Below are 13,420 nucleotides of genomic sequence, written 5' to 3'. Positions count from 1 at the left end.
CTATATTTACATAAGGGATAGAACAGTTGGGTTGCAGATCTTGGCATGTAATGAGATGATTACCCTTGCTATGAGAGGGCTGGGTAATTTCAGTGGTGATTTTGTCAGAGTGGCAGCCTGTCCTTCTGGGAAAACTGATCTTTTCCAGGAAGAGTTAAGGGAAGCCTAAGAAAAGAAAGAAATATTTCCATCTTGCGGTGTTTGTCAGCATCTGAATGTAAATGTTCAGTCAGGACCTCCTGAAACGTTTCTTGGTTCTCAATTCCCAGATTGCAAACTCAACTGTCTGCAAGAGCAGCGCTGCCCTGCAGCAGTAACATGTGGCTCTGAAGGTTTCACTGGCAAAAGGTTTAAACAACAAAAGAAAAAGTCTTCAGTGAAAAAGACTGGTATAAACATTCTCCAAAAATGAGGTTTGTTCCTCATCCCTTTACAAGTATTTGAATCCAGCATAGCCTGTACATAGGAGAAACTATGCATCAAGAAAAGCCCAAGAAATAACTATGCATCAAGAATAGTCCAGTGCTGGGCTCCTACATATGGCAATAGTTGCCCTCTAGTCAGCCCCAATTCTTCAGCCTAACCCTCAAGGAAAGAGTCCCTCAGTTTAGAAGCTAAAGGTGGGAGGGGAAATTGCAAAGTCTAAATTTTCCCACTTGATCCAAAGAGGATTTTCCAGACTGTCTCAGCAAACAGAAAAGAAAACAAACAAAAAATAAATCAAACCAAACCAACCAACCAAACAAACCCACCAACACCAAAAGTGTCACTTCCAAGGAGTACACCTTACCTGTGTTCTCAGAATCAAAGAACACGTCAGATCCTAACTCATGTGTTAAGAAGCATTGTGTGGAAAAAACTATCCATATCTGTTGACCACAGGAGCTAGGAAGCCTAGCTGTTGTAAACTATTCCCTTGGGTGCCCATGTAAAGCCTTATTAGCTTGAAAGAAATGAGTCAAGCAGGAGAGCAAGGCAAGAGGGAGAGAAAGGACAGTTGGCTTTGTGGTTCGGGGATTTTTTTTAAATTATCAGCAATTCTTGCCTACTACCAAGAAAAATCACCTCTCAGAAACCATTCTTGTGTCTTTAAGCCTTTAAAAGAAGCAAAGAAAACATCTTCTATTAAAAATTTTAGTGCTCACGTGCGAAAGTGCCATTGTGGTCATGATGAACTAAGAACGAAAGCAAGGCAAGGATTATATCAAGTTATACATTTAAACCTCATTCTTTAGACCAACTGGTATAGTTGGAAATAACCAGCGAGGTCTGCACTATGCAAGACTTCTTCTGTCTATTCATTGTGCTTGAATCCTAGCTCGATGCTGCAGTACAGAAGAGAGGTATTTTATTAAAATATTTATTACTTCCTGCTTTCTTGAAACCTAATACTTATATATTACCCTCAGAGCCACATGAAGATTTCTCATACATTAACAAGCTATCAACAGTAAAGATAGCCCCAATGCCCGATGGCAACTGGACTGGCACACCTCCTGCTCTTCAGTGCCTGGAGAAGAGTACCAGAACAAGGGATCTGTTTTAGAAGCAGCGAGACAGTGCCTGCAGACTGACAGAGTTGGTTTACTTGTGGACTCCTAAATCCCAGTGTTTTGTGAGGTCTCATTTTTCTTCAAACTTTTTTTTTCCAAGCTTTGAGGTTGGCTGAACCGCTGTTTAGCTGAGGCCGTTCTAAAATGCTTATTGTTAACTAGAAGCTAAACCCGAAGTCCCTTGCTGGGAGATCTTTCTAGATCATTTCTAGATCCAGAGTTAAAAGTCGGATCTTCACAGTTCAGATTTTGATCAGCCGATGACAGAGGAATCTTTGATGCCTGTCTCCTTGTTTTGATCCTGTCTCTTGCCCCATCCAAGGACACAGAGTTTAGTCAGTTGAGCTGGGAACCCAGCTGGGCTCTGCATCGGCCCTGGGAGACGCCAAGAGCATAACAAGCCACCCCGCTTCCCTGTGTGTCCCGTCGGGGAGACAGCGGCCTTCTACAGCCAGCCGGGACTGGGGTGTGGATGGTGGTGGTGGGGTTACGTTCACACCCTCAAGCCCCCATCAGGCTGCAGGCGCTTGACAGACCCTGTCTGCCCGCGGGGAACCCAGGCAGCAGCCCCCAGGGAGCGGGGAAACGGCACCGCCGCGACTCCTGTTCGGTCCGCCGCCCCTCGGCGGGCCCGACGGCTGGAGCCGCTGCAGATCAAAGGCTGCCCAAGACACTGAGCAAACCTAGCAGAGATGGCAGCTCCCAGCCACTTCGCTGTTTGTCTGGGAAACAATAGGAAAACCTTTGCCAAGCTGGAGAGACTTTTTTTTTTTCTAATGCGAGGTAGCCAGGAAAAGAAAAGTACGGGAGACGGAGAGGAGCACAGCAAAGACGTGTCTCCCTACGGAGCTACGACCCGGTGCTTCTTCTCCAACCCTCTCCCTCAGGTGAAGCATGAACCCAGAGGGCGCGGGGTCTGGAGAGGGTGCGGCGTGGGACAGACGTGGTGCCACACCTGGGAGCTGTGGGACCAAGAGAGAGCGATGTGTCTGCAGCCCCGGGAACGGGTCCGTCGGTCCCCGTAAGGGTCGAGGCGATGCCCAGCCCTCCCCGGGCATGCTGCCTTGGGCCCCGGAGGAGCGCTAGGAAACCGGAGGTTTGCAAGAGACGCGCCGAAAATGCCGTCGATGGGGCGCTGGAAACATGCTCCCGGCGCGGGTGGGGGCCAGGGCATCGCCCCCGCCTCGGCATCGCAGCCTCCTCCCCGACGGGGTGCGGGCGAGCCCCGGGGGCTGGCGGCTGCGCCCCGGGACTGCTGCTGCCTCCCTAGATCTGTCGCTGCTGGCTCCAGAAAAAGCTGTCCAAGTCCTGTTGTCTGGAACGGCTCCTGAGCTGCAGGATCCGCGTCCAAAAATGTTGAGCAATACCGCGGACAGCCAAAAAGCCATTTCCTACTTGCTCCTAGGACTTTTCCAGGGGACTCCAGCCTGGCAGAGGCTGGCAAGTTTGCAACTCCGCGCTTAACAAAATCCAAAAGTTGGCCGCGAAGACTTTGCCCTCCCCCGGGGTAGGAGGCAGTGCGGTCCAGCAATCCGGCGGGACATGCGGCAGGGCTGGCGCTCCCGTTGCGAGAGGGACTGTAAGCTGGAAAATCTCCAGGTACCAGCCCTGCCTAAATTCAGCATCTTCCCTGTTGCTGAGACATATAAAAAAAAGACGGGGCTCGCAGGGATGGAGATCGGGTCGCCTTGGGGGTGTTGTGTACGTGCTCGGGATCTCGGGGCATTTTAGGCTACTGGGTCAGGGGGAATGAGGTGAGAAAGGGGGTCTGAAGAGGGGAAGGTAGTGAAAAACAAAGGGTGGGGGAAGGGACGGGTGAGCAGCGGGGTGAAGGAAGCGAGGGATGCGAGAAGAGAGGGAGCCGCTTACTTTGTCGGTGCGCTTTCCCACTTTCCCCCCCACGGGGCGGACACCGCCGCTGCCCACGGAGCCCCGGCAGGTCGCTCCCACCCCCGCGGCAGGAATGCGGCGCGGTGGCCCCCGCCGTCCCAATGTGTTTGTCATTAGCGCTGCCCGCGCTCCTCGCCGCCGCACCCCGACGGCCGGCGCAGCGCCGGCTCCCCGCTCCCCTCCACGGGGCCGCCAGCGCCCGCCGACTGCGCCCTGCGGGAAGAAGCCCCACGCCTATCTCAGAGCATCGAGGGGGAAAAAAAAAGGGGGGGAAAAAAAAAAAAAAGAAAAAAAAAGAAAAAAGTTACCCCCCTGACAAATAAATAAAGAAAAAATAACAAGATAAATCAGGAAAAAAAAGTGAGAGTAAAGGTGTAAAAAAGAAAAAGGTGGGGAAACTGCTCCTCACCTCTTACCTTCTCCTTTACAATCCGCAGCCCCAATCCTGCAGATTGTAAAACATCCAAAATATGTCCACGTCTTTTGTGACTTTCCCCGCTCAGCCGCGCTCTTTCCCTCCCGCTTGCCCTCCCTCCCGATCTGACTGTAATGGTCTCACAAACCGCGTTCCGTAATTGATTCAATGTTATAGTCCATCCTTCCAAAACTAATCATTTGCTTTAAGTAAATAGCTGTCAGGAAATGAAGCCCCCCTCAGGCCCCTTCAGAATAAGAGCTGTCCTGGCTCGCCCGGCGCCCCCAGCCCCGCGGCCGGAGGCGGGCGCGCCGGCGGGAGGCTCTTACGCAGGCAGGGGGGCCAGTCTCTGCCTCCAGATTTCACCAGGCTCGCAGGGGAGGGGGAGGTTAGCCATATGGCAGGGGCGAGGGGGAGGAAAGGGGGAAGCGGGGAGTTTTTGCGCTGCAGGGGGAGAAAATAAAAAAAAAAAAAAAAAAAAACCAACCCAAAAAACTTTTATGAAAACTCAGAGAGCTCCCAGTTTCATGAATGAGCCTCAGACCCTCCAGGACGGTGGGTCTGGTGCCGAGCTCGATGTCCACGGTCACAGTGCGAGTTTATGGACGGGGAGTTTGATCTGGAAACGAATTCGCGGCTTCCTCCTGTCCTTTGTACACCACTGAGCTCGGGCTTGGGCTAGAGAGATGGATGGACGGCCGTGAGCCAGCCAGGAGCAGGAAGCACTGAGAGAGAGAGGGAGAGACGAATTACTAACATTTATGAATGAAAGACACAACGAAAGGTAACCTTCAGCAAGAGCCAGCCCCCCCAAACCCCGCAGCTCCGACGGGACCGAGAACGCTCTTCTCTTCGTCTCTGCCTTCGCTTTTCCCAGCGCAAACAGACCCTAGTAATAACCAAATCAGGGGCACGGCAAGGGCCAGAGGTGCCGGCGGAGGCGCGGGCAGTGCACGTCCGAGCCCGTCCTGTTTGAACACGCTCCAGACGGAGCTTTGATCCCCGCCGGGGAATCAGAGCTGGGTATCTCTGCTTTGTTGGCCGTCGCTATCTGCTGGTGATAAGGGGTGGCCGAGGGAGCTGCCGGGGAGCTGCCCTTGCCGTCCTCCTGCTGTAGGCTCCGTGCGGAGCGAGGCGAGCGCGGCCGGCGGGACGAGGCGATGCGGCGGCCGCGGGAAAGGGGGCAGTGCAGCCCCAGGAACGGAACGGAGCGGAGCGGAGCGGGTCCCTGCGCGCCGCCTGCCTCCTGGGGAGGGTACCGGCCCCAGATCTGCGCCCCAGGGCTTCTCCTGCTTCCTCCCCTCCCCAATGTGGCATCACCACCACCCGCATCTCTTTTTCCCCTTTAATATTAAACAAAAGAAAAGTTTGTTCTCAAAGTCAAGAGCCAGGATCCAGTGGTTTTTCTCTTTACTAAGTGAAGCAGAATTAAGCCTCTGAAGCGAAGATGCCCCGGAGGGAATGGGTACAGAAACGAGAACCGACTCCCATGGAACCGCGCTCAGGCTGGGGTACCCCTGGCTGGGCTCGCAGGGTCCCCGGTGGTGCTCCCGGCCCTTTGTACGCCCTCCACTAGTGCATCCACGGCTCGGGTGAGTGCACAACCCCGCTATTGCTTCCACATGTTCCTCCAGGAAATCATCGGAGTCAGAACTGTGAGCAGCCCCTGGTCGGAATGCTAACAGGATACCGTAATGCTTGTGAATAAACAACAGGCTCCCAGTGAGTCAAAAGTATGGCAAAAAAAAAAAAAAAAATCCCCCAAAACCAAAACAAAATAAACCAAAATCCAAAACTAAACAACCAAAAAACAACACGGGCGGGAAAAACTCACACTGCACCCTGGAACTCTGCATCTGGGAGGGCAAGCGTACCTAGTAGCCTGAACCCCTTAATTTGTGGAGGGAAATGTTCTATCATGACTTGGATCAGAGCTGTGAGGTCTCGCAAATATAAGCCCCGCGAAGATGAGCGTCAACTGTCTGTGCGCCTCGAGGCGATCTTGCAGGATTCGGTCCTTGATGTATCGGCGTGAGCGTGTCTGGTTTAACGTGCGGGGCAGAGGTGGTGATTCCTGGCGAAGTATCATCAGGATGGGATGTAATGCGAGAGTTACTCTTGCGAAAAGAAAGGAGCAAAATGAAAGGGGAGGAGGCGCCTTCTGGTTGCAATTACCTGGCTCATTTGAATAATGCCTTTGTCATGATCATTATCGAGAGGTCGTTAACGGCTTCCACGTGGGATCTCACAAGACCCAACGAAAAATAAAAATTGCAAACTGAGGGACTGGCAGAGCTGTCTGCCAGGCCAGGCTGGCGCTGCAGGCGGGGGCCCGACGGCTTTGCGGGGACAGGGACGGCGGTGTCCCGTCGCCCAGACCCCCCTCTGGGGAGCGGTGATACTTTTCCCTTCCCTACGCTAAGGCCCCGGCTGCGCCGTCCCCATGCCCGCCGCCCCGACAAGGACCGAGCCGGCGGGAGGTGGGCTCTGCCGGTTCTCGTCGTTGGGCCGATCCCCCTCCTCAGTATCGGTGGTGTCTATGGATTGGTTCCGCGCAGAGGAGGTGGTAGTTAAAATAAACCCTCCGGGACGTCTGCTGAGCTCTGCCCCCCGCCCTGTGTGGTGCAGGGGGGTCCCGTCCAGAGAGGCGCGGGGGACGTGGGGTTAGCGAGAGGACAAGCTGGGGGTGGGGGAACTTTTTACCATTGCGGCCCCCTCTCCTCCCGCCTTCCCCTTTCCTGAAGGGCTGGAGCATAAAGTATCCCGCTAGCCTATGTTTATGTGGCAACAGATGGAAGCTGCACACGTCTTAAACAAAACTGCGGTGCCCGAGCTAGAGCAGCTCTCGCCTGTTTATGCTCCCAACCTACCCCCTGGCCTGGATGGGTGGGTGTATGTCCCGCTCCCGGGCCCGCGGCGCCGGCAGAAGCCGGGCATCGGGGGCACTGACGGGGCGGGTTATTGCAGGGCGGCTCGCTCGGCTCTCGGAGGCTTCCAGAGGGGCTGGTAAATTTCGAGCCGCCCTGCTCAGCATTCTCCTCCCTGGGGAAATCCCAATTTGTCGCAATTAATAAGCTCTTTCCTGCGGCTCTCTCCCAAGGGTGAACCGTGAAGCGGTTGGCTGGCTGAGCCTATTGGACAATGCAATGGGTGGCTCGTGTGGGGTCCGAGTGGCCACCGGCGGGACGGTGCAGGCGAGAGGGCCTCGCGGGAAGGCCCGCCGTGGGGCCGCAGCCTTTTGACTGGATGGGAAAACATGTCTGGGTTTGATTATCGTTACCCACGTTCAGCGACGCACGGAATGGGAGTCACCCTTTTTACCATTTAGAGCAGGAACCCTTGCCTGGTGAAGAGCAGCTACAGCGTGGAGCAGAGAGCCCTCAAACCCCTGAGACAGAGAGAAAACAGAGCGACCTATCATAACTTGTCGCTATAAATCCATGCTCACATCTGCCGCGGGGGCAGGCGAACTCAGTGGCGAGGGCTTCCTGAAATAGACGGGGACCTAGTCAGGCGACCGCCAAGGCCCCGAGCCCCTCCGAGAGATGTGCTCTGCTGGTGGGAGGGCCCTGTGTACATTTGTAGTCCTACCAGGTTTTTAATCTTTTCGTATTTCCACAAATACAGATTCCCTCATTTTGTTTGTTCAACAGAATTTGGCTCTGAATAGCAGGGGTCCCGTGTCACCGGGAAGACAGGGAGCCAGACAAAAGAAATAACTTTGCCCAGCCTGCCCTCTCTAGCCTTTATTTTTATTCCCCACATGGTTGGTTATGGTAGTTCCCCGTGCCCGTCGTTTTCCCACTGAGGTCGCTGCTGCAACGACGTCGAGCTGTTTTCCTCTTATTGTTGCGTTTGGCTCTTGACGTTAAAAGATGCCAGAACAGCCGTGGAAGCCTTATTCTTTGAAAAACAGGCTTTGTTTTTCCTTTTGCTCCCGCCCTGACGTTTTTTTCACTGCGGCAGAACAGATAGCCCGCTTTGGGCCAGAAGCAGCCTGAACCAAGTTTAGGGGTGAGGTAAAGCAAGGCGTTACCCCTCTTAGCCTTTCGCCGGCGCCTGGCTCCGCGCTCCTCTCCACTCCGACACCCCAGCCCCCAGGTGGGGAGCCCCAAGCCCCGGCGCTGCTCCGACGGGCGGGAAGGCAGAGTCGAGGCAGAGTCGAGGCTGCGGGCGCCTGCGGGTGCGTTCGTCGCCGGTCGAGGGGGTCGGTGCCGCCGCCCGCGACACTAGAGGGCACCGGAGCCCGCGGGAGCAGCCAGCCCAGCCGGGCCTGGCAGGGGCACTGCACCCCGCCGGCCGCTGCTGCCTCTGCGGTTCATTGAGCCATCGACCGGCATTGGAGAGAACGTTGAAGGGAGGCCGTTCTCTCACTCCCGGCAGTCTAAGGGCTCCAGCCCTGTAGGTCCAGCCCCGCAGGTCCAGCCCGGCCCCGAGCCGGGCTCAGCAGCTGGGAGTATGTGGCATGTTGTAAGCAAAGCAGAGAGATAAATTCCTCCTGTGACACAAATGAAAAATTTTCTCTCTGAAATCAAAGCATCTCTTCTGCTGATTCAGCCCAGGTTTCACTTCGGTTCATAACTCCCGAGACCATTATCTCTGCCTTTGTTCTTTCTAGCTGTAGCAATTAATGTATTACAGCAGTACAAAACCACAGCCAGACAAGACTGCTTTCGTTCTGCAACTATTTACTATTAGTACCAGCTTTGCCCCCTTGGGCTACTGTGCTTGGGAACCCAGCCCTGAGCTCTGCATGGTGGAGCTGGCTGGTGTGGAGACCACCCCGGGCGTCGTGGTCATGGTCATCCTTGACACGGTGGGCATGGGCCAACTCTCAATATCAGTCCCCTGGACTGACCACTGCCATACGTTCCCCCCACGTGCACAGAAGAAACTAAATAGGGTGAGCTTTACCAAGTGCCAAACTCAGGAGAGACACAACATGTCTGTTTACTGATCACCCTGAATTGCTCATGCTCCGAACATGGGATATAATTTTTCTGTTTCATGCCACAGTAGGTTTTCTTCTGATGCTTAGTGATTAACACACGCCTTTGGCATGACTTGCTGTGGAATATCTGGAGCTGTGGCCAAGGTTTCTAAATTGTAATTTTCAGTCTGTATCTCATCTAATTCTGCAGAGAGCATCTTCTGCCTCAGTTACACGATCGCTTGCCTGTCTGTTGTTGACAATCCTGGAGAGTACTCAGTTATATACACTCCTCTGGAGCGAGGTGGTTGCAGAGAGAGAAATGACAAAGTGAGATGAGAGGAAAATGCAGCTATAGGTCCCTGCAGCCATGGATGTAAAGCTACAATTCAGACTTAGCTTAGTCATGTAAGCCCTAATGTGGCTTGAGAACGGGATACAGCAGCATGTAGTTACATTTTGGTCCTTAGATTGCTTCCTCTTCTAGTCAGATATTCTGTTTTTTAATTTGAACTACTTTTTGAGAAAGAGACTAGTGTGGAAACTGGGACAGATTCTGCTTTGTGTAAACCTGGTGTAAATCTAACTTCAAGGGAAATATTCCAGATTGAATCTGGTATAATTAAGTCTAAAATTTGGCTCTGGAAGACTTTTCTTTGGCAGTAAAGTTAGAGAAGTACTGAGAAGAAAAATAATTAAAACCAGGACTTTGTGCTCTTTTAAATAACATATGCTATAGGCTCTTTGAACGCATTTGTTCTCCATGACAGCAGTATTTTAAAACTTTCACTTTGGTTCCACTAACCAAGTTAACCCTTGACAACCAACTGTGTTTAAAATACGTTATGTACAGAAACCTATAATTTTGCAGGACATTGTCCAAATAACAAACAAACTCCATTAAAATGATACGATTACTGCTGTGGCAGTAGCAAGCTTCCACTTGTTGGTGAAGTCATGAATTTCCCTGTCCTAGCCACAACATTGGCATTGAAATCAATCTGAGTTTATACCTTATTTGTCAACATGGTTTTTTTACATGGTGCAAACCTTGTTTTCTGACTGCTAAACTCAACAGACTGAGGAGCAATTGTCAAAAGGTTGTTGCTTTTTTATCCCTGGGAAGTAAACTCTGAAAGGAGTTCCTAAAGGAGCACTGAAAAACTGTATATTGCTACACATTTTTCTATAAAACAACAAGATGTCATGTAACAGTTTCTGTGTTCAATATCACTTTATTTGTTAGGCCCATGCCCCTAACAGAAAATATCTCACCATAATTTGATTGCAATTGGTGAGAAGATGCTGGCCAATTCTTGCCAGGTCTGGCTTTTATCCCTAGTGAAATCACAAGGACATCTGTCATTCTCTTGAGTGGTCCCAGATTTTCACCATGGGTTAATCAGATCTTTCTTTAGGGTGTGTAGAAAAAGGAGGGGGGAAGGGGAAAGAATCATTTATCTTTGATTCTTTGTGATATATGAAGAATATGGATTTAGAAAACATGTATTGCTGTTTTTAAATGGGGTTGGCATGTAAGAGGAGTCAAATCTTGTTTGTTATTTCAAAATACAGGAATATCAAGCCTTGTCAGCCTTCTTTTTTGGTAGAGGATCCTTGCTGAATCAGTGAAAAAAAGACATCAAAGCTCACTCTTTCACAGAGCAATCTTTTAATCTCTTTATTGAGTAGGTTTGTAGAATTAGGGAGCAGTCAGACACACATCATGCCCAAAGTCCTGCTGCAATGAGTTTATCCACCATCCTTCCTCCACCCTGCATGGGTGCCTCAGAGGAAAGCAGGTAGTAAATGTGGGAGGAGAGCCCAGACTGCATCTCTGAAAGAACCTGTGCTGCAAGAGCCAGGAAGATGGAGCCAATTCTGATTTTACACATTTGAGTGTTTTTTTGCAAAGAAAGGGAATTGTGGAGTAATCCCTCACCTTCCTGGACCCTATTTCTATCCATGTCTTGCCTCCTTTGTCCCACATTAACAGGTTGAGTACTGAAGGAATAGCAGTAAGTGTGCAAAAAAAATGCCCAATTCAGAACAATACTTTTTTTTTGATCAGTCAAGGACACCACAAAGAAAGAATAAGAACAGCTCACTTCATTCCTATTTTTTATTTTGTAGTCAAAGGGAGTAGAAGTGTGCTCTCCTTATTGTCAAGAAAGTACAGAATTTCCTTTCCATCTCTCTTTGTGATGGAAGAAAACATTTGTAAAGCCAAAGTAAATCCAAATAAATTCTTGCAATTCCTTGCAAACTTACATTTTTCTATTTTTAGTTATTTTTCTCCCAATGTGCTTTATACTACTATAAGAAGAAGGTATTATTGAAATCTATGCCTCTATGAAACTTTGTTGGGAATTTATTGCTAAGCAAGCTGCAAGAAGAGTCTCTGATTGTCTGGATCAATTTATGAAGGCTGCTCCGATTATCCTTTTCCAAAACATTGTAGGATTTAGTCAACTTGACAAGATGAAGGCCTTGAGGAAATGCTTTACACCAGAAACATCAGCAGCTGTAGAGCTGGGGGCTGATCAAAACAGTACTCAGAAGTATAACTGTAGCCTCTGCTGCTAACAGGGATGTTGGAGGCACACAGCTCTGCTTAGGGGAGGTTAAAATATATAGGTAGTTAGACAGTTGAAGTAGATAGAAGCCATTGCAAATATCTGAGGAATCTAGTGCTTTTTTTTCTTGCTGGGAGACAAATGGTCCCGTAGCCTACTTAGCACCTGCCAGTGCCTCTCTACTGCCCTTTGCCCTGTAGGGTTGCTTGTTCTGACAGCTTCTGAAGCTCTCTGGGCTTCAAATTCCTTCTCCGTATGTTGGCCTTTTTCATTGCTGCCTATCCCAATATTGATTTAGGAAAGAAGGAGAGTTAAAAATAGCAGGCTTCAGTACTGTCCACAGACCTTCTGCCTAGCTTTGCTTTAGGCCTGTGAATCAAAAACATTGGTTTAAACCATCATTAGCATCTGAATGAAGATAAAGGGGACAAGAGGAGCTAGGATGGGCTGTCACCTTGTGTAAATATGGCTTCTCAATTATATTGAAGAGTAGGAGAGAAGCAGATCACAGTGGAGTATGTTTGCATCCCATTTCAGCAGTGGGGATTATTTGGAATTAAGGATGTAACAAATTGACTCTCAAAAAACCATGTTGGATCTCTCAAAGAGTCCACTGGAGCCTGAGTGAAACCTGCTGTCATTCTTGGGTAGCTTTATTTCCTTCTTTCTCCTTGCTGCCATCATTGCCTCTAAACTGCTCTGCCTGCTGAAACACATGAGAAGCGAGGGTGAAGTCCCAGGTCACAGGGGTATGCAGTGTGAAGAGGGATGTGTTTGATGGGGGAGTAGGCAGTCATACTGTAGTGGGTTGCACGCTTTTATGAAGGTCAATAAACCTCGGCTCCATCAGACCACCGGAGAGAGTGGCTTTCCCAGCTGGAATCATTCAAACATGTGACCCTGCACTAAAAAACACCCCAGCTCCAGTCTCCAGGAATGAATTTCTGCCATGGTTAGTAAAAGTGTCCCAGAATATCTCAGAGTCACAGTGTTAGACAAGAAGAGAGCCAGACTCTGAGAGAGACACATTCAAATTGGGATTAAAACCAACTGCTGGCTTCCCACCCAGAAGCAAAAATAAAACGAGCATTGGCTGTAAACACAGGCACCACAGGCTCCCCCCACCCAGCTCCACAGCTTTGCCAGCTCTGCAACTCCTGCAGCATCTACAGAAGCCACAACAGAAAGGAGACACCACAAAAGTCAAAAACAGAGTAGTCTGTGGCGAGGTGTCTTTCAGGGAGGAAAGCTTTCAGATCTCTACAGAGGTTAAAATGTGCCAGGAGTGGCAGGTTTGAACCTGTTTGGGTCAAAAAAACCCTATTATTCTGAGAGCAGGTGGTGAATCCAAAATACCTCAGCACTGTGGCTTTCTTTAGTAAGAAGTCAGTGCGGAAAAATATGATGTCATCCTGGCAGCTTGAATTGGTATGGCAATGCAATGACTAACCCATGTGGACTAGTGCCTCTACCATTTGCTAAGGAGACCCAAGCATCAGTCCCACCACACAGTGAGCCTGCAGAGGAAGCCAGTGGGGCAGGAGAGTAACATGCTGGATGACAGGCTTTCTATTGGGAAAGATCTGGACACAGTCTGTGGGCTACTGAGTCCAGGAATTATGCTGAGACCTGGAAGCAGAACAGGACCACAGTGCACGAAATGCTACATGCAGAGGGTACAGGCAGAGTAAGTCCTAGTCTTTAAAGTGGTGATGACAGGTGTCCAGGCATATTGAAATGCATTGATGCCAGCCTTTAAATCCTCCATTCAGATAGGAAGTTTTTTTGCTGATGATTAGTGCCAACACAGTGATTAGGACCACAGGAGTTTGTCTGGGGCGAGAAAAACCTAGGGTAGACAGGACAGCTAAGCCTGTGGAGAAAGCATAGGCAGAGGCTTGTGTCCTCTTGCTGGGATTTAAATTAATTATTCACTTAGCATTCACTAAAGCAGCTACACGGTTACAAAGGTGAAAGTTTAGATTGCTTATCATTTCTGTTCATGTTAGCTTGGAAAACTTTAGGCCCACATGTACCAACACATGTAACTCTCCCT

General features: G+C 50.2%; 1 protein-coding gene across 4 annotated transcripts in view; it reads right to left on the bottom strand.

The window, feature by feature from the left end:
- Positions 1 to 4,078, bottom strand: part of PDGFRA (platelet derived growth factor receptor alpha) — a 34,626-nt gene extending 30,548 nt beyond the window's left edge. For 2 of the 4 annotated variants that reach the window (XM_051790374.1, XM_051790371.1), the window contains exon 1: positions 3,860 to 4,078. The gene's annotated coding sequence lies outside the window, so the exon portion shown is untranslated. Of the gene's footprint in view, positions 1 to 3,852 lie in introns of all 4 variants that reach the window. The other 2 variants (XR_007904960.1, XM_051790372.1) reach the window with 2 other exon arrangements.
- Between the last annotated feature and the right edge of the window lie 9,342 nt (positions 4,079 to 13,420).

Source organism: Manacus candei, unplaced genomic scaffold (genome assembly GCF_025592945.1).
Source record: "Manacus candei isolate 608988 ecotype Guabito, Panama unplaced genomic scaffold, ASM2559294v1 h1tg000028l, whole genome shotgun sequence".
In the NCBI taxonomy this organism is placed as follows: domain Eukaryota; kingdom Metazoa; phylum Chordata; class Aves; order Passeriformes; family Pipridae; genus Manacus; species Manacus candei.
This window is presented reverse-complemented; position numbering and strand designations above follow the sequence as displayed.